A 21119-nucleotide genomic window follows, 5' to 3' on the forward strand; every position below is an offset into this window, starting at 1 on the left:
AAGGTGATTTGAGTGCCTTTGAACGTGGCATGGTTGTTGGTGCCAGAAGGGCTGGTCTGAGTATTTCAGAAACTGCTGATCTACTGGGATTTTCACACACAACCATCTCTAGGGTTTACAGAGAATGGTCCGAAAAAGAAAAAACATCCAGTGAGCGGCAGTTCTGTGGGCGGAAATGCGTTGTTGATGCCAGAGGTCAGTGGAGAATGGCCAGACTGGTTCGAGGTGATAGAAAGGCAACAGTGACTCAAATAGCCACCCGTTACAACCAAGGTAGCCAGAAGAGCATCTCTGAACGCACAGTACGTCGAACTTTGAGGCAGATGGGCTACAGCAGCAGAAGACCACACCGGGTGCCACTCCTTTCAGCTAAGAACAGGAAACTGAGGCTACAATTTGCACAAGCTCATCGAAATTGGACAATTGAAGATTGGAAAAACGTTGCCTGGTCTGATGAGTCTCGATTTCTGCTGCAACATTCGGATGGTAGGGTCAGAATTTGGCGTCAACAACATGAAAGCATGGATCCATCCTGCCTTGTATCAACGGTTCAGGCTGGTGGTGGTGGTGTCATGGTGTGGGGAATATTTTCTTGGCACTCTTTGGGCCCCTTGGTACCAATTGAGCATCGTTGCAATGCCAAAGCCTACCTGAGTATGGTTGCTGACCATGTCCATCCCTTTATGACCACAATGTACCCAACATCTGATGGCTACTTTCAGCAGGATAATGCGCCATGTCATAAAGCTGGAATCATCTCAGACTGGTTTCTTGAACATGACAATGAGTTCACTGTACTCCAATGGCCTCCACAGTCACCAGATCTCAATCCAATAGAGCATCTTTGGGATGTGGTGGAACGGGAGATTCGCATCATGGATGTGCAGCCGACAAATCTGCGGCAACTGTGTGATGCCATCATGTCAATATGGACCAAAATCTCTGAGGAATGCTTCCAGCACCTTGTTGAATCTATGCCACGAAGAATTGAGGCAGTTCTGAAGGCAAAAGGGGGTCCAACCTGTTACTAGCATGGTGTACCTAATAAAGTGGCCGGTGAGTGTAGGTAAAGCTCCACCTTTTAGAAAAAACATAACTCCCCTTACACCACGCTCACTCCAAACTCCCAGAAGGCGCAAAACACAGAGAAAGAGCAAAAAGGGGTGAAGGTGAAGTCGCACTTAAACATAAACACCGGTGTCTGTACTTATGCTTCACCACCATTACTTAATACACCCAATAGTCTCTGCCCTTTTCCCTACACGATTCAAGGCTACCAAAAGCTGTGCAGCTGCCGATCCCTTCTGCCGCTATTGTAACTTAAAGTATTAGGGCAAAAAGAGCAGTGTAAGTGATGATATCTGCTGTAGGGAGGCTTGATGAGCGCCAAGCCAGAGATATCGCTATAGCATACCTCCCAACCGTCCCGATTTCCGCGGGACAGTCACGATTTGGGTGACATGTCCCGCGGTCCCGGTTGGAGGGAGGTATGTCCCGATTTCACATATGCGGCTGAAGCAAGGAGCTGACACAGGTGTTCAGGCTGGTGGTGGTGGTGTCATGGTGTGGGGAATATTTTCTTGGCACTCTTTGGGCCCCTTGGTACCAATTGAGCATCGTTGCAATGCCAAAGCCTACCTGAGTATGGCCGCACCAGGCCCTGTGATAGCAGGGGCCCCTCAGCCATGCTGGATCACGCGGGGCAGTCCTACATTTTGGGTGCTGTCCTGCTGTTCCACATGGCAGGCATTGATTTCAACTCTATCTGTGTTCTAAGCACACAGATAGAGGTTGAATACAATAATGGAGTACAGAGGTAACAGCTCAGTGCTCCATTATTCAGCCTTCGGCTAGTGATATCTGCAGCAGAGAAGTGCAATGAGCGCTGAGCCGTGGCTATCATTACAGCCAGAGCCTGCAGGTCTGTGGAAACAGGGCTAGGTGAGTATTTTTTTTCCGTGTAACATTGGTATTTGATGGGGTAGGGGGCCTTATGTGACCTCATTTATTAAAACAGCCCTGCCACCTGGGGATGTGGACTGCACATACTGCAGATTTTAATAGACACAGCATATTCGTTTTGCAGCATGGAACATTTCCCTCTGAATATGAATAGCGTCTTTAAAACCATATTCACATTCATTGTACTGCAATCTGCAGCAAATCTGTCACAACCAAACTTGCACTTGAAGAGGTTTCCTGGGCAAAATATATTGATGACCTATCCTAAGTAATATCAGATCTGTGAGAGTCTGATATCTGCCACCTCCATCGATTAGCTGTAGTTAGCAAATGATACACGGAGTATTGAGTAGGAAGCAGACAGCTCCGTTCTCTGTATAGTGGTAGAAATGAGTCACTGCAGCTCATCTCCCATTCAAATGAATGAGGTAGTCTGCAATACTTGATCTGACCACTACATAAAAAACTGTTGCCTTTTGAATTCATTTTCTTTGTATCAGCTGTTCGGAACAACTAATCAGAGGGGTATCAGACCATATATGACGTAACCTTAGTCACTAATATGCTATAGCATATAGGCTATAGCAAGTCTATCACCAGAAAAGTACCTATTAAACTTTAATCGCAGTGAGATAGTTGGGGTTTATTCGAATAAAGTTGCTGAGATAAGGGTCACTTTAACCAGAGGACAAACGGAGCACCTGCTCTGGGCCCTAGGGCAATGGGTCTCCCCCAGCTGACACAGATCGAACTGGACATCCCTGCATTTTGTGTGCTGTTCTACTGTTCCAGGCAGCAGATAGTCATTTCAACTCTATCTGCATCCTTAGGGTACAGATGAAGTTGAATACAATGGTGCAACATGGATCTATCATCTCCATATCCCAACATTCTGGCTTTAGGTGATGATATTTGCTCTAGGTGGCCTTCATGAGCACCAAGCTGGAAATATCACTACAACCACAGCCTGCAGGTAATTCTATGGGAACAGGAATTGCGGCTATAACTAATTTTTAAAATTTGTATGTGATATATTGATTTAGTTTGGGGCAACACGATGACTTTGGCTGTGACTCATGTTGCATGATCAATGATTGCTGGGTCGCCCTACTACTTCTACACTAATGCTAGTGAATCTATCGTATTGTGACCTCTAGTGTGCCATGACCACATTGCTCAATTTTATGTTGCAGCACACTAGGATTCATAATGCAACTTTATTCTCTAACATTACTGAAGCAGTCACATGGCAAAGAACTAGAACAGTCCTTGAAACAATTGCATTATGCCTTCTTATTGTAAATTATCGCGGCCACATTGGACACACAAGTTATGATCTAGTCATAAATGGAAACCATTTGCAATTATGTTATTTGCAGGGAATTATTAATATATTCCCATAAATTGTGTACATATTATAGTCCTTTGATGTATGCTACAAGCATGAGAGCCTCAACAATCCCTCCATACAGACTATGTGAGATAGCGCTGAAAATCAATGGCAACTTTGACAGCAGTAAAGAAAAATGACAGTTATCTGAGAGAATGGATGTAATGTATTCACAGTGAGAAGAAGCCAGTGTTCAATAATGTGTTTTCCAATTTAATTTCTCATGACCCGCAGGTCATTCTCTGTCAGTATTATCTGCCGGTGACTGATATTCTGCAACACCAAGGCTATGAGAATTGCATTTTAATCATATGATTGATCAGACACAATGACCTTCAGATAGCTGGGAATGGAGAGATTAAACCCTTATGCACAGGTTCATCTTTAACTGCTTGTAGGTTTTAATCATTTCCTTTCCCATGCAACACAACCATGGAGTCGTGACAGAAAACAGGGTGAATGTACATTTGAAAGTACTTTCTAGGATTTAGACATTGAATTTATTGAATTTCTTACAGAGTTCGTGGCAATCAAAGACATTGATCATCTTTAATTAAGTCACGAAATGTAATAGGAACTTTATTTGGTCTGGTACATAGTGTATTAAAAGGAGTCTGTCATCAGGCCCAGCCATAGGAAACCAGCATTGCAGTTAGATAAGTCCTGATGCTTTCCTGAATCTAGCATTGGTTTCCCCATGTTGATTTGTGCCTTCATTTCAGTTTAAGATATAACAGGGGTCACTGTTGCTCCAAAAAACTGCACCTCTCAGTGCCAGGACCTCTCTCTACCCCTCTATCCTGCCTTTATGATAATCTGCACAGGTGCAGAACAGCTCTAAAGCTTGCCTGTCAAAATCAGCTGTACTGCACATGCGCCAATCATCATAGTGGCGGTATAAGCCTGAGGACTAAGTCTGACCCAAATAAGATTTCGAGATTATAACTGGGGGCTATACCCTCATATTGGATGACCTACTCCGCGCTCCTTACGGTGAAATGAGGAATTGATTATGATATTATTATACAGTAATTTATTAAAGATAATGCATTTCGGGGTTTTCTAGTACTTCACGTGTACCACCCCTTCATCAGATCTTATTGTAGATGATGTAAGTACAGTAGAACCAGAAGTAGACCCCCTAAGCCTCAGTCCAATGACCCCCTGGCTAATCTGGGGTGCAGAGTCACATGGATTCCCTGGTTTTCACCCATTAATCCTTATACATGGATCTGGTCTTCACTGCAGGGTATCCCCAGGTCTCAAGAAGTATTGGTGGCAATAGTGTTAGAGTAACCATAGTCAGAAATAAGCCAAGACTCAGTTTGGTAGGGTCAACAGATGACAAATGCAACAAAGCCAAGATATCGGGCAACTATCCAAGATAGGAGAGGGATCTTGTATTATTTTTCTTGTTAATCCACTTCTGGTTTTGGCTTAAAATCTGTATCAAAAACCGAACAGATTTCAAGCCAAAACCAGAAGTGGATTAACTCCATTCACTTCAATGGAAACCGTCAGAAATATAGTATCTGGGCACTGTTTTTCAACTTTGCTCCATTACAAATTCGGTTGTAGAACATTCCAGTTCTCATAGTCAGTGTTTCCATCCATCAGACCCCCACTGATCACTAAGGGTGCATTCACACAGAGTAAACGCGCCGCGCAATGTGGCGCGTTTACGGCACGTGTACGCCGCGTTTTTTTACGGTGCGCGATTACGCCACATTAACACCGCGTTTACGCGGCGTTAATGCGGCGTTAATGCAGCGTAATCGCGCACTGTAAAAAAACACGGCGTACACGCGCTGTAAACGCGCCACATTGCGCGGCGCGTTTACGCCGTGTGAATGCACCCTAAGATACCCCAAATCCTTTTATAAAGGCTGATTTTTTATTTTTTTTTTTGTTTGGTTACTAGAATAACCCCTTTAATAAAGGGGATCAAGGCTGAACTTTTAATCCAAAGCTGAAACTTTGTATTTGCAAATGGAAAAATGTCCATGTTGCAGTCAGTTTTGCAGTAAAAAAGCTCAATTGAAAATGTTCACTCCGGTTACGTTTGATATTCTCAGATATATAGAAAACACAAGATTTTGGTGATATCTGAAACACATTTTCTTTTTCTCAGGCCCTTCTTTTCAAGGTCGGGATTTATATTCCTTCTTATAATACTTAATATGATGATCATATAATAGTACTGAACTCATATTGTTCCTTTTATTGCTAAAAGTTAACTAACTTCATTTTTATGATGTCGAGTCCAGTCCAGAAAATTGGCATTACCCCTTCCTAACAATAGCTGCATGTATATAATATTCACAGCCCAATTCATTAGCATAACTGCAGTTTTTTACATACTAAGTGAGATAAATATGGATTTATTATTTATGGGTGGGGAACCTTTGGAAGAGAAGACATTCCAAGTTTCTGGAGTAAAACAAAAGACAGAATATTTTATATTATATATATTGTAAGGAATTAGTGTTCTAAAAATCCATCTGGAAACCATTTGTGTTAGAAGAAGGGCAGGGCTCTACTGCCAAAATGTCTTTGCTACTTAGTTTACAACTACCACCTCACCATCTTCACATCGTATATGCTAGCAACTTGACTTTGATGGAAAGTCCTCTCCTGCTGGGCATTTACAGATTATTGCTTTCTGGAATGTTGGCTTTGTAAAATGTAACTAGCAATGCTCAGGACCACAGACCCAACTAGCAATGCTCAGGACCACAGACCCCCCTTACCACTGATCAAGAGGTTTCGCTTATGGACTGCTATCGAGACTGGATCACCATAACATATATTAATTGTAGAATCTCAGAATGATCAGTTTATTTTTGGGGAGCCCTTCTAACGATAAGGAATTGCAAGCCCTAAACAGGTTTGTCAAGACTAAGATATCGATCACCTGCCTTTAGGATCAACAATATCAGATCGGTGGAGGTTCAAGACCCAGAATCCCCTGATTGAAGGGGCTTCAGCATTTGGACAACTGCTGTGACCTTTTCGCTGCTTACCAAGCACAGCACTGTACATTGCATAGCGGATGTTCTTGATATGGCAACTCAGGTCCAGTTATTTGAAAGGGACTGAACTGCAGCATGGTCATGTGTCCAATGTACATGATGTCACTGGTCAGAGAATATGAAGAAATCACCCAAATGCTGCAAGCTCTTCAAACAACTGATTGGAGGGGGTCCCGGGAGTCTGACTTCACCAACCAATATCACAGACCTGTAATCTACCTGTGTCTATATCTAAATTATTTCATATTATTGGCACATAGTGATTTCCCGGAGGTACTATAGTATATAAAAATATCATCTTTATAATCTAGGCAGCCTTAAGTGTATGTAATCCATAAGGTCACTCAGGGTACATCAGTTACTCTTGTTAAAGAGGTTAACTGGACAACCCCTTTAATGTCTCTCTCCACCCTTTAGAGCTCCCTTTGTACAATCCAAATAGACTATAAGCAGGCACCATTCAGTGTCAAACAGTTATAATGTCCACAGACCATCTTCTGATTCATCTGTAAGACACTATTCACATAGCAGATGTTCACTATTGAGGTCCCACTGCTTTCATTAGCAAAAATAGCATCTTCACCATTTTTGCTTGCCATTAAAAACACTGGTATAGCAACTAAAATCTGTAATATTCTATACTGTATGTCAATAGAATTCATCTAAATTCATTGGGATTTCTAAAGATCCATCTCAAATGGATCCATCATACATGTCATAGAGTAAGATAAGATTAAAATACATAACACTAATATCAGTAATGTATAGAGATGTTACTGTGGCCTGAATCCAATAGTATGCTAAGGAATCACTTGTATTGTGTATAATGTGTATACTGGCAGTGATTTATGTATCTAGGCTTTACGTTCCAATGGTTATATGGATTTATCTTTTCAGAGCCCAAATTTGCCTGAAATGTTGATGACTATCCATGGATCCATACCGGCAGTGTTTTGTTATGATGTCATTATTTCATAAAACTTTTGCGTTCCTTCCTGTACTATGATTTACTGGATATCGCTAATGGGAAGAAGTCAGCCCATCTAGGAACCTGCACCCAAGTAAGTATAGGGGATGTAAGCCCAAAACCTTGAGTGACACTAAAGTGAACAAAGCCTGACTAGAGAGGATGCAATAAATTACATAGGACTAGGAAATAAATGACGGCGGAAATTATTAGTTTTCTGATATCTTGGTTAATTTAATAGTAGGTTTAGAAGATCTATGAGTATAGAAGCCAGAGATTGAGCTGTGGATACGATCATGAATATGGTATATTGTATGTGTGATTTATGCTGCCCTATCTAAGAGCAGGATATGGTGAAGCGAGAAAATCTGAACTTTGTGAAATATATACTAGTTGTATAGGATTTGGGGCAGAATTTTCTTTCAGTTTACTATGTCAGGAAAGCTCCTGCCACATATGGTTCCATCCTCTGAAGAAGACTACAGTATCCAGTATGGATCCAAATGTAGTGTACATTTTTTTTAACATGGGTACCAATTAGAGATGAGCAAACTAGTTCATAAGGAGCTGGGTTTATTCTGCAATTGTTCATAAATGTCAGGTTTTTGGGGTTAACCACCCATAAATCATCATCAGCTCTTCATACCTTGTAGTAAAATAAGAGGAGGCCCAGGAGAGGTACTCAGCTTTCCTGGGGTCTCTCACCGCATCAGGTGCCCTTTCATGGTCCTCTTCTGGCCTCAGCCCCAGGGAAATGCTAAGGAGGCCAAAAGAGAATGAAGACGTGTGAGGCACAGGGAGCAAAGACGCCATAAGGGAGTCCAGGAGAGACGAGGGAAGATGAGTATGGGTCTTTACTACTTTTTACTCCACCCATACATCCATCTATACATCCATTCCAGGCCTCCGTTTATTATACCCATGATGATTTATGTGTGGCTAATCCCACATTGACATTTTTGGAAAATTCTGAGCAAACCCATCCCATTATGAACCAGTTTTCTCATCTCTAATTGGTCCCCATGAAGAGAGATCTAGACCCCAGAGTATAATAGTAGCACTTCCAGTTATGAAGAGAGAAAATTCGTCCCACAATGTAACTAGTGGGTAAATGCAGTGAATATTTACAAAAATAATTTTGCAAGGTTCACCCATCTCTAGTACCAGTGCATGGAGGAAACTATTCGGTGGCATCTGTGTTTTTATAATGCATCCCCCAGATCCTATGTAAAACTGAAAACATTACTGTAGTAATAGACCTATATATCACAGAGTTCGGCTTCTCCTCCTCTATGATACCGCGCTGTCAGATAGGGAGGCATAGATGACATGACAGGTTTGCATTAAGTTAATTGAAGATACTGGCAAAGCTCATATCATATAAAAATGGCTGTCTGCATATGGACCTGAACGCCTACAATTTACACTTTCAATTAGTTTTCTTCCGGCATCTACATACAGAGCGAGAAGTATTACACGAAAGAGGTATAGTTTATGGCCTGGATCCATAAAGAGGTAAACATTTATCAGCAATCTGTTCAGAGTTGAAAGATGTATTCAATAATGGAGCTGGCCGCAGATACACCTTGTCTTATTCATTCATTACATTGATTTTCTGCTCCACCGGTAGCTAAAGTCACAATTACAAGCGAGAATCTGCAGCTTATTGTAAATTACACTACAGTATGTAGATTGAATAGTTACATCACATACTATAAATGTACCCTATGGTCTTCATAGAAAATGTCCACCATAGAGCAGATGTGATCATCTCAGTAAAGAGATACTGTTATCTCCAAGTACATAATCCCATGCTGGGAAGGAGACACCATATTGATCACACATGTTCTTTCTTCTTCCCGACTCATTATGTGTTGAGATTGCAAATCAGAACAATAATTTGCCAGTAACACCTCCACATTCACTTGAGAGAAGTCTATGTTATGTGCAATATATAACCAGAAGAGAAAATATTGGCTAATAAGCCACAATAGACTGGGAATCCATATCAGTGATTTTACACTTTACTAGTTATGTTGAGGACAAGAGCCTTGGCCAGCTTCATTGTTTTACTCTGTAATGTAGATTTTATCTTTTCTTCCATGGATAGATAAGTCATCCTTACCTTCCCTCATGGCTGGATATGTCTAGATATGTGTCACCAGGTGACCAGCTGTCAATGCCAAACTGTTTTGTGATATTGAATCAGAAACTAATATGCCATGTTTGTCTATGGACAGACACCCAGTGGAATGTTGCAGAATTGTATTGAGTTGGCTTCATGAGATACTGGGGGATTTAACCAAATTCGAGCAAAATTAAGATTGGGCATTTTGCATTTTAGGTTCCATATGACTAAACATAGACCACCTGTCAAACTATAAAAATGTCAGGCTATGCCATCTTTTGTGTCATCAATCATATTATTATGGCCGATGTAGGGTCTTTAAATATGGCCCCCACTATATACAGCCAAAATCCGTCAGCATTGTCAACATTGATCACGGACATTTACCCTTCTGATGTCTTGGTCAACCCAGACTGAGGCACCATGCATTAGGGATTTTACAATACATTGTAATGCAGTGTATTGGATTAGTGATTAGACCCCCGAAGTAAAAAAAACCCAAAAACCTAGAGGTGTAAAAAAAAAATATATATATATATATGTATATATATATATATATATATATATATTTATTTCAAATCACTCCCCTGAGGAGGGGGTTCTCACTCTTGCGCCTGGTGTCCAGTGTGTGCATTCCGCCGTGTTTCCGTCTTCAGGCCTCTGAAGCTGGACAAGGGACGGAAACCTGGCAGTCAGTTTTACAACCCATTCACTTGAATCCGATCTTTCCAGGCGGGATCGAGATCAGAGGTTATTTCCCACAATGTTTGGCTACTGGCTAATCATTGTGGGAAAAGCTTAGCACCCATATGAATGAATGGAAGCAGCCAGCCGCTTAACCCCCTGCGTGCCGGCTGCGTCCATTCATTCCTATGGATTTACCGCAGCCTGCTACTCTTCTGCTTTTCCCTGTTTTAGCTGAATATACGGTAAAACAGGGACGAAGCAGAAGAGTGGCAGGCTGCGGTAAATCACTGTGTGCTGCGCTGCCACAAGTTCACGAGTAGATAGATAGTACTGTATATTGACTTGTCTATCTACTAGACAAGTCAATGTACAGTAGTATCTATCTACTCACGAACTTCGCTCAACTTACTTGCAAAGAAGTGCTGCCGCTGCCTTCTTCTGGTCCTGTCCTCTCTCCTTCACATGCCTTCAGCATGTCTTTCGCCCCCCCCCCCCCCCGCCTCCTTAGACTAGTATGTTGACTGTTGCACTCACGTCTCCCCGCCCACACCCTCCTACCCTCCTAAGCCACAACAAGCCCCACCTACTCCCAGCATCTCTAATACTAGCCTAGGGAGGTGGCGGCGCTCTGAAGGCCTGTGAAGGAGAGACCAAAACCAGACCGGACCAGAGCGGCAGCGGATCTGTACAGGTAAGCAGACTACACTCTGTGTAGTTAATGGTATCTTTTTTAAAATCTTCGATTATTACAAAAAATCCCATTGACTTGCATTGGGATCGTAATTGGGATCGGATTCGAATGGAAAATGATCGGAAATTAGATTTTAAAAACAATCCTGAAAATTCCTGCTGTGTAGTTAATGGTATCGTTTTTAAAATCCGATCTTCGATTATTAAAAAAATCCCATTGACTTGCATTGGGATCAGGATCGGGTTCGAATGGAAAATGATCAGAAATTAGATTTTAAAAACGATCCTGAAATTTCAGGATCAGCTCAACCCTACTTAGGACCTCGCAGGAATAGAATTCCAATCAGATGACAGAACAAGATAGAAGAAGATAGAAGGGGACATTTGGATTCTAAGTGTACTTGTATGTGCATTTTATGTATCACTCTTTGAAGAATATCTCTACTTATATGAATGTATACATCACAATCATATATACTGTACATCCCACTGTGTATTAGGATTTGAATCAGTTTTTTAATATTTTTTGTAATGCTGTCCAATGAAAAATAAGTGTTGACAAAATCCAGCATGGGTCAATTCTGCTCTCTACAGTCTGAGGCTACCAGGCTACCTTAATCCAACATACAGTGTTTCTTATTCCTCAAATTCTTAACGTCTTATTTTATTTCCCCCATTTCATTGCACATATATTCCTGGCCTCTATTTTTATGATATTACCACAAGTTGACCACCCACCTTGGTTCTTAAGCATAGCCATGAATTAGGAATTAACAGGTAACAGCGATGTTTCCCAGTCATAAGTATGTTATAAAATTCATATTAGACTGGTGAATTTTTATTCAGAAATTCAGGTTACCAACATATACAGAACTCTTCTCAGTTGTCAGGAAATCGTAACTTAAAGTAGTCTTGCGATGCCTAGACATGATCCGTCTTCAAAATCAAGATGGCAAAAAATATGACCTAGTTAAACTAGTTAAATGAACGATCTATCTATCTATCTATCATCAATCTATCTATCTATCTATCTATCTATCTATCTATCTATCTATCATCAATCTATCTATCTATCTATCTATCTATCTATCTTTCTATCTATCTATCTATCTATCTATCTATCTATCTAAATGTGTTACTGAGAATTAGGGCCAACTAGTTCCGATTTTGGTCTTGTCCGTTCAAAGCTTGTTGATTTAGAATTATAGTAGTTTTTCAACATTTTTACAAACTTAGGATCCTGCACAAGACCGTACTTTTGATCCACAACTAAGGACCCACAATTGTGGATCAAGGTGCAGACCTATTCAGTTCTATGAGCACATGATTGGGAGAGCCATCAACGAATGAATGGGATTGGAGCTGGGTGGCAGTTAAAGTAGGGAATCTACAATGAAGAGTGAAACATGGGAGAAGAAACACCCCAAAAGCAATTTTTCACCTAATTTGCATATAAATAAACTGAGACTTTCATGAAAATGGAATTGCAGTGAATAAAAAAAAGGTATTCCTCTTCCATATTCTTTTTAGAAAGAAGAAGCTTTCTCTTCTCAACCCTTCCAGCCCATACTTGTCCAGTCTTTTTACAATTGTACTGTCATAAACCTGAGTATATAACACGGTGAGGGTGGGTTCATACCTGCACCTGGTCTCCACTTTGCAGGTTTCCATCTTCTGCCTGAGAAACTGTACATGAGATGGAAATTGGTAGTCAGTTTTCAAACCCATTCTTTTGAATGGGTGTGCAAAGTGTCTGCCCGTGAGTATCTTGTGCCTTTTCACGGCGAAACTGTTTTTTTTTAACCGGACACAAAGTTGGACATGCAGGACTTTGTGTCCGGTTAAAAAAAAAATCTGTTTCGGCTCGAAGACCAGAAGCCACTCACGCGCGCTCACCGGCGGACACTGACTGCCGGGTTTCCGTCCCCTGTCCAGTTTCTCTGGCAGAAGATGGAAACCCACAAAGCGGAGACCTGGCACAGGTGTGAACCAGCCCTAACTTCAGCCTCTAAAGTCTTAATTGTAGATCTTGGTGTTTTTGCAATTTTTTTAGGCACAGTCTGACTTTGGGCTGGATTTGTTAAGACATCCACGCCTGGGAAGATTGTCATCTGTCTTTAATATTTTCCACTTGTGAAAAATATTTCTTATTGTAGAATGATGTAATTTTATGGAAGTTGCCTTATTACCTTTGACAGAATGATGGGCAGCAACAATTGCTTCTAAAATCTTCCCAATGTCCTCCTTATGTTAATACATGCCTGAATGCTCCAGATCAGCAAACTGCCAAAACGTCTGCTTTTATAAGGATAGTCTCATATGCGCATGACAATTAATTCAGGACATATGGTCTCATTTCTAAGATCTTAAACCATCTAAAAAATGTAAAAATTATTTTCTGACACATAAAACCATAGAATTCTAAAAGAATGTACTTTCCTTTTCTCATGAGTGATTTTACATATTATATGTTGCAAATATCCTTATGAATATATGAAAACTGAAGACTCCAGATATCTGGTTGGTAATACTATTCCAAAAAGAGGTTCAATTTACTACAAGTGGCAACGAGTGATCGGAGATATATTACAGAGTTTAGTGTTTTCAGGCTAAAATCTTCCGCAATGATGGAATACAAATGTATAAAACCACAGTAAACTTTAGATAACATAATGTCATATAATGCCAGTTTAATGACAATTTCGTAATTTAATGCTATTAAATTGAATCGCATTTAATAGAGACAGATGACCAAGATGACGCTGTCTCTGGAGCTTATACGGCTTAAGGGTTTTGGCTAATTTTCAAAATCCACTTACAAATACCGTATTAGAGAATTCTGAGATAATAGACAACGGCCAATTGTGCAGGACCCTCATCTATTATCCATCTATTATCCAGAGATTAAGCCAGTTACAAGAGCATTTTATCTTCGGAGGACTCAACACCTCTGAGCATTGTGATTCTTCACTACCCCTGTGAAGGCACTGCAGGAGAAGCGAATACTAGTAATATACAATATCCGCTATGTTACTGGGACTTTTATTGTATTTGTTAAAATATCGGATTATGTCACCCATACGAAAAAATAAAATATACAATGGGATTCTAAAATTGTATAAAAACAATACTATTAACCCTTTTTTTATTTTTTTTACCAGACAAATCAGATGGCTATATGACCAGTTCACATTGGAGTTGAACGTGCAAGAAATGGAATTGCATCCCATTAGAGAAATGCCAGGTTTAAAGGTGGGGGGGGGGCGTCTTTTGATCAGCCGCCTCAGGCAGCAGAGAGGCTAGGTTCACCACTGCTCCTGGTGTATGTGAGCCATCGGTTGGGTTCGGTTTCTCTGGCCAACACTCATCAATCTCCCAGTTTCGGGGGTCTGCCGACTCGGGGCACATTCCGACAATCACCGTTCACCTTCCACTTTGTAATCACATAGGCCACTGCCAATTTTGGGTAATTCAGTTCGCTTGCTATGTCCCTTAAGGATTGACCATTTCTGTGGTACCTCACAATTACCCCTTTCTTAAAATCAGACAACTGCATTTCGTGACATCTTGCATGCGACTAATGTCAATGCACTAATGCCAATGCTGTTTCCTACGTAACGGCGGAAGGCGTGACGTACATCACGACTGCAGATATCTTCATTTGCATGGGTGTCCATATACTTATTGATAGACATTGTATAATCTTTAAAATATAATTCTAAAAATATGTTTAACACCAAAACCTATCCACTTATAGGTCATTGCTATCCATTATACCTGGGTGTCGGACAACCCATTTAACCCCAATATACAGATAGATGTGTTAGGTTTTTTTTTTTTCCTTTTTTCTGTTCTAGGCCAAATCTTTTAAATCTAAGAAAACCCCTTTAATCCTACGTCTGGCAGAAAACATTTGGTTATTCATTTGGCGCTCTGAATGAGACTTTATATGATCATGGAATCATTCGCCTATAGTTCTCTTTCATGATAAGAATATACTGCTTGTATTTTGTGTCTGGTTGTTAAAATACTTTGGCAGTAACATAAAAAAAAAAACTAACTAAAATTAAACAGGGTTAACAGTGAACCTTGCTGAGTATTTTTCTTAAGAAGAATGTTGGTAAAGGTAAAATATGTGATAATATGAAGGAGGAGAAGGTCGTGTCCTTATACAGCCATTTAGTAATGAGGATTGAGAAAATTACTGGTTACTTGTTTCATGGCCAAAAAATCTGGCTGGGAAGAATTGGACGACCATGAGAAGTTGATGTTCAGTGATGGTTAATGATGCAGAGTGTATATAGGACTACATATACTCTACGTACTATACTGTACGTAGTCGTAGTCTGGAGGAGATTAGCCTCAGATCTGAGCAATGAATAACATGTAATAATGTCCATCTGTAGCCAATACATACAAATAGATAACATGATCTATTATTATATGATATTATATTATATTATATGATTATATGATCTTAATATTATTTCCTTATATTTTGTAATTTATCAGAAAACAGTGGATTACATAAAAATTCAATATGTTAAAATAATAAAAATGTCCATCTACTTAGCATGAAAACTTCTCACTTCTAGTGTAAGTTCTGGCTTGGATTGGTTTCAGGATTTTCGTTATATCCTATTCTGAATTCTTGAATGAAGTTAATGCCCCACAAAAGAGTGGGCTCCAGCGAAAAATCTAATGCAATCCAAAGCAACGCTGTTTTTTTCCCGCATCGCTTTTCTGCTTCAATTATACCTATAGGAAAACCTTTGGCGTTTCTGTACGTATAATTGACATGCAATTTATCACAACGGTTTTGGAAATCGCTACTTGTCCACTGCACATATTTTTCTGCAGTGTGTGAATGAGATTCACTAGAATCTCATCCACTATGCAATGACTCTAAAATGTTATGTTTTTTTCTACCACGTGGGGCCCTCAATGAAGGGTTGAAATCTGTTTCAAATCCACTATTAAAGCCCCTGCAAAATCAGTATGTGGATTGGTGGAAAAATCCATAGAAAAAACTGAAAAATTCTACTTTATCGACACTTGAAGATTAAAGAGGACCTTTCATGTCCACGGGAATATGCGGTTTTATATACCACTAGAAAGCCAAGAGTGCACAGAATTCAGCGCACTGTCAGCTTTCCTATTATGTGCCCCGGGAGAAGAGCTATAGGTGCATTTATTGATAGCTCTTCACTGTCAGAAGGGCGTTCCTGACAGTCTAGTTGGGAACATCCCTCCTGACAATACTGTCATTGTAGCCGTTCCTTACCACCCATTGATGATGCTGAGCGGTGAGGAGTGCCCCCTACCTTCAACCCCTTCCCCTTCCCACTCCTGACTGTACTCATCCATGGTACTGGGTTTGGAAAAATACACTCAATCCTACTGTACAATCAGAGCTGAAGACAGTATAACAGACCCAGGACGCCCCAACCTGTTAACCCAAGGTGTCCAAATCTTATCAAAAAGTGGACAGGTATCAGAAATAGTGGCATTGATATTTTTTTCGAGATGTGTAGTAGAATCAACATTGGTCACCAAGGCTTTCTCCAGTTGAAAGCAACCTGGATACGGGCAGCCATCAGAATATATATATATATATATATATATATATATATATATATATATATATATATATATACATATATATATATATATATATATATATATATATATATGGCATATTTGAGGCTAGTAGGTTTACGGCTAAGAAGAAAAAAAGGGACCGAAAGGGGAAAAAAAGACCAAATGGCCTTTGTGTCATTCTATGTATGGTTATCCAAAAGCGACGGACATGAGGGCAGGGCCACCAGATATGGGAAATCTCTTGACTTTTTTGAAGCATTTTTGTTTTCGTTTTTTTTTGCCAATTTTTGCAGAAAAATGCAGCATCCAGATGATACCTGTTTAGTCTGTAGTAAAATATGAAAAACCTTACAGACATTACAATATTTTCCTTGGCATTTGTTTTTCTCCTTTCCTGTTGTTTGCTTTTATACTTTTCTTTTTTTACCTCTTTCATTATGCGAAAATACACCTGGAAAAGAAAAAAACGGACTAAAAATACAGTGAACAAAGGCTGTAAAGAGGAAAATAGGCCCGAAAAAAGCAAAGTAAAAATGTTGTGGGATTTAAGTATATGACAAGTGAAAAAAATAACAAAAAATACCATGAAAAACCTTACACTACTGGTGTCTTTTATGGGATTTTTCTTTTTAAAGAAATAAATAGCGTGCTAAAACTTTGTGTAAAGGTAGCCTTATGGCAGTAATTGAATATATTATGCCTTAGGGCTGTTTTTCTTACCTGGCAGGCAATGTAGAAATCTCCAGCTAGGGTAAACCACCAATCTACGGGAGATGCCGTTGCAATTACCAATGCTTGACACCAGAAAACTTTAATTTCATATAAAATCGTATTCTTATATGGCAGAAAGTATTGTAGTCTAGAAATGAGGAAAAAAAAAATCTGTTCGCTCAAGTTGGATTGGATTTTGAAAAAATGGCCTTATTTTGTGTGGCGCCGTGCTGTTCTCTCCGGTGTACACTAATCCTGGTTTAATGCAGTAAAGGATATGGATTACTTTTTAACCGCCTTTAGCTTGTAGCTCTGGCTCTGGCGTTTATAGGGAAGGACTATGTATAGAAATAGCTGCGCGCTGCAGTAATGTGGCCTGCAGGTATTCTGCAATGGCTTTCTGTTAACGAGTTACATTATTTATGTCTCTGTGAGTGTCAACCGCAAATTCAATGTGTTACTAGAACACCAGAAAGAATTACATTTGTATCTAACACCAAGGGATACTTCTCATTAACAAGTGCCGCTCCTCGGAAAACTGCTACTCTAATGCAATTTTACAGATGAACAACAGAGACGGAAATTGCTTCTACAGATGGGCAAATGAATAAAACACAAAAACAACACATAGACACCATCATAATTGTGCTGCCATTTCCAGCCGTGTAAGATTAGGCGGTACACCTTGTATTATCTGGCGCCACAATTGGGTTTCATACAACTCTGTTAATGAGTATTGCTATACAGGTGAAAATATCAGAAAAAATGAGTCATAGAATTGAAGTAAAACTAAATGGGCACAGCGGTATACATAGAAGACAAGAGGCGCGTAGCACAAATCCACATGGGTCCTTGTTATGTTACCTGGTTAGTGAACCAGGGATCACTGTATAGTATAGTTTTTCTTAACCAAATGAATGTTTTGTTGAAGAGAACCTTTCACGTCCTCTGGACACATGCGGTGTAATACACCACTAGAAAGCCGACAGTGCGTTGAATTCAGCGCTCTATAAGCTTTCACATTCTGTGCCCCCACTGAAGAGCTATTGGTGCCGTCACCGTAGCTCTTTAGTGTCAGAAGGGCGTTTCTGACAGTCAGTCAGGAACGCCCCTCCTCACAGTATCATCTATAGTGCGGTACTGTGAGAGCGGTGAGGAATGCCCCCTCCCCTCCTGATATGGAACGTCCCCCCCCCATCTCTTCAACGGGGGCAGGAAGAACTTTTCTCTCTGCATTTTTCATGACATGGACCCCATTATAGTCTATAGGGTCCACCAGGTTCCTAAGGTAACTGCTTTTTGATAAAGATAGGTTTCCGTTCAGGGGGTCCCCAAGTGGACTCTCCAAATGGAAACCTGAACGCAGATGTGAACCGGTCCTGAGACAAAAGTTCTTCATGGATGGGGTAACACGGTGGCTCAGTGGTTAGCCCTGCAGTCTTGCAGTGCTGGAGTCCTGGGTTTGGATCCCACCAGGAACAACATCTGCAAGGAGTTTGTATGTTCTCCCCGTGTGTTTTTGTGGATTTCCTCCCATTCTACAAAGACATACTGATAGGAAAAAAATGTGCATTGTGATCCCTATATGGAGCTCACAATCTACATAAAAAAAAAAAAAATCTTCGTGGATGAAGGGGAGCTGCCATACCAGGCACATCCAGTGGGAACAGTAAAACCCCTTTTCCAATCTCATATAACCCTTTTAACACAAACACTATATATGACTTCTACAAGCTTTCTGCAGTGATGGCATGTTACACTACCTTCCAGTCAGCAGTACCGCAGATTCACATAAAAGACTAAAGCGCTGACAGTCTCCACTTCTGATATTCTCTGTGATTATTGTCTGACTGGTCTGTGAGAGATAGCAGCAGGCCTGTGGAAGATGAAATGCTTATTAGCACAGAAAGGCTTTTTGCAGGCTGTGACTATATATTGCCATCATTGTTATGTCAATTAGGTCAACAACATACTGGGAAGCCAAGACGGATTTGTTCATTTTATTATAATAAGGATTTAAGAATAATCTTGAATAAATTTGCAGGACTGGATTTGGGTTATGTAAAATACTGAATTGCTTTAGTACTTTTATGTACTTGATATAATAATCTAGTATTGCCATGTATACAATATGTGTCGCATAACAGTCAAATGTTTGTACACAACTACCGAAAAATATTTCTTTATTTTTGCTAATTTTCACATTTTCAAACTATAATAAATCATTAAAGATTGGCGAAGAAAAACTCATCAAGAGTCATCCCAAGAAATCTCATGTCAAGTAATTTATAGAATTCATCATACAGTTACAAGTAATGGTAAGCACAGGCAAGAACAGAATATAGGTCCATTATTCTTAAAGGGGATGTCCACTTTCCCAACAGGTTTTACAAATACCATCCAGCGCTTACCTTAGCTATTACATGAAGCTTCCTGGTACCCATAGGTAATAATTCAAACAAACCACAACATCCATTGGTATCCAAGATGGCGATGGCTACTCCCTGTACTGCGCCTGCGCTGAAATTAAAGAATGAAGTTGCGCAGTTGTTTAATAATACAATTTGGAGAGAAACAATTGGATAACAATGTCTAAAGAATGTGCATATGTGACTTTGTGGTATACTGTGCAGTCATGATAATAGTAAGCTAGTTATTACAGCATAAACAATATATGACATATTTTACATATCTATATCTTATGGAATATTGGGACTATTTACACTGCCTGGCAAAAAAAAAAGTCGCCTTGTGCAACAAGGTACCATTCCACCCCTGATATAATTATGAACTGTTAATGTCAGGAATTTGCATATATTCTTGAATATATATAATTGAGCTGTAGCCTGTCAAGTGCAGATCATAATTAAAGGTGTGAAGTGATGTCTACCAACGGAAGAGCTACCAGAGGAAGAGATGTTAGTGCCTTCAAGAAGGGGCAAGTCATTGCATTGCATCAGGCCAACAAATCGACCAAGGAGATAGCCGAAGTAACTGGTATCGGACAGAGAACTGTTCAGCGTATCATACGAGCATGGCGAGATGGTGGAGAACCCCCCTCCAACCGTGGAAAGTGTGGGCGTAAGACTATACTCGAAACTCAAGGTCGTAGGTCTCTAAAGCAACTGGTGAAGAATAACCGCCGGAAAACCACCTTTGAGCTCACACACATGTTCAACTCGACGGAGCGACACATTTCGGAGCAAACAACGCGATGAGAACTCAAAGGAATGGGTCTCAACAGTTGTGTCGCCACACGAAAGCCATATGTGACAGAGACCAACATACGTCGGCACCTGTCATTTGCAAGAGACCACAAGGATCGGACCCTAGAGCAGTGGAGAAAGGTCATGTGGTCAGATGAATCACGTTTCACATTGTTCCAGAGTGATGGTCGTGTCCGGGTGTGACGAGAAGCACACGAAACACTGGAATGTGCTGGAAAGGAACCTGCGCTGTCACTCACCACCCCCAACGAATCTGCGTAACCTGGGCTCCCTGATACTTGAGAATTGGATCAAAATCCCTGAGTCTACACTACAGAACATTATAGACTCCATGCCGAGACGGATGCGTGCTGTTATTCGTGCTTATGGTGGCCCAACTAAATATTAACACTCCCGACTTTTTTTTTTTGGCCAGGCAGTGTATCACGATTTTATGGCAATTTCTGGCATAGAAAAGTTGTCGTTCTTGGCACACTGCTGGTTTTGAACCAAAATTTGGGACATTTCTGTCTCACAGTCACTTTTCTGTAGTATGAGAAGGGCTTAGCCAAGGGGACATTGCCTCCCACCATCCGGCAGATTCATTGTAAACTAGGCCAGAAACTGGTGTAAACTGTGACCACATCTATATCAGCCCCGAGCTGGTTGATGATAACCTGAGTTCCCGCTGCCAGATTTTTACGCCAACATTTTAAGCCCCATCCCCTTATCCTACTAAGCCAGG

This window comes from Leptodactylus fuscus, chromosome 1, assembly GCF_031893055.1.
Source record: "Leptodactylus fuscus isolate aLepFus1 chromosome 1, aLepFus1.hap2, whole genome shotgun sequence".
Lineage (NCBI taxonomy): Eukaryota > Metazoa > Chordata > Amphibia > Anura > Leptodactylidae > Leptodactylus > Leptodactylus fuscus.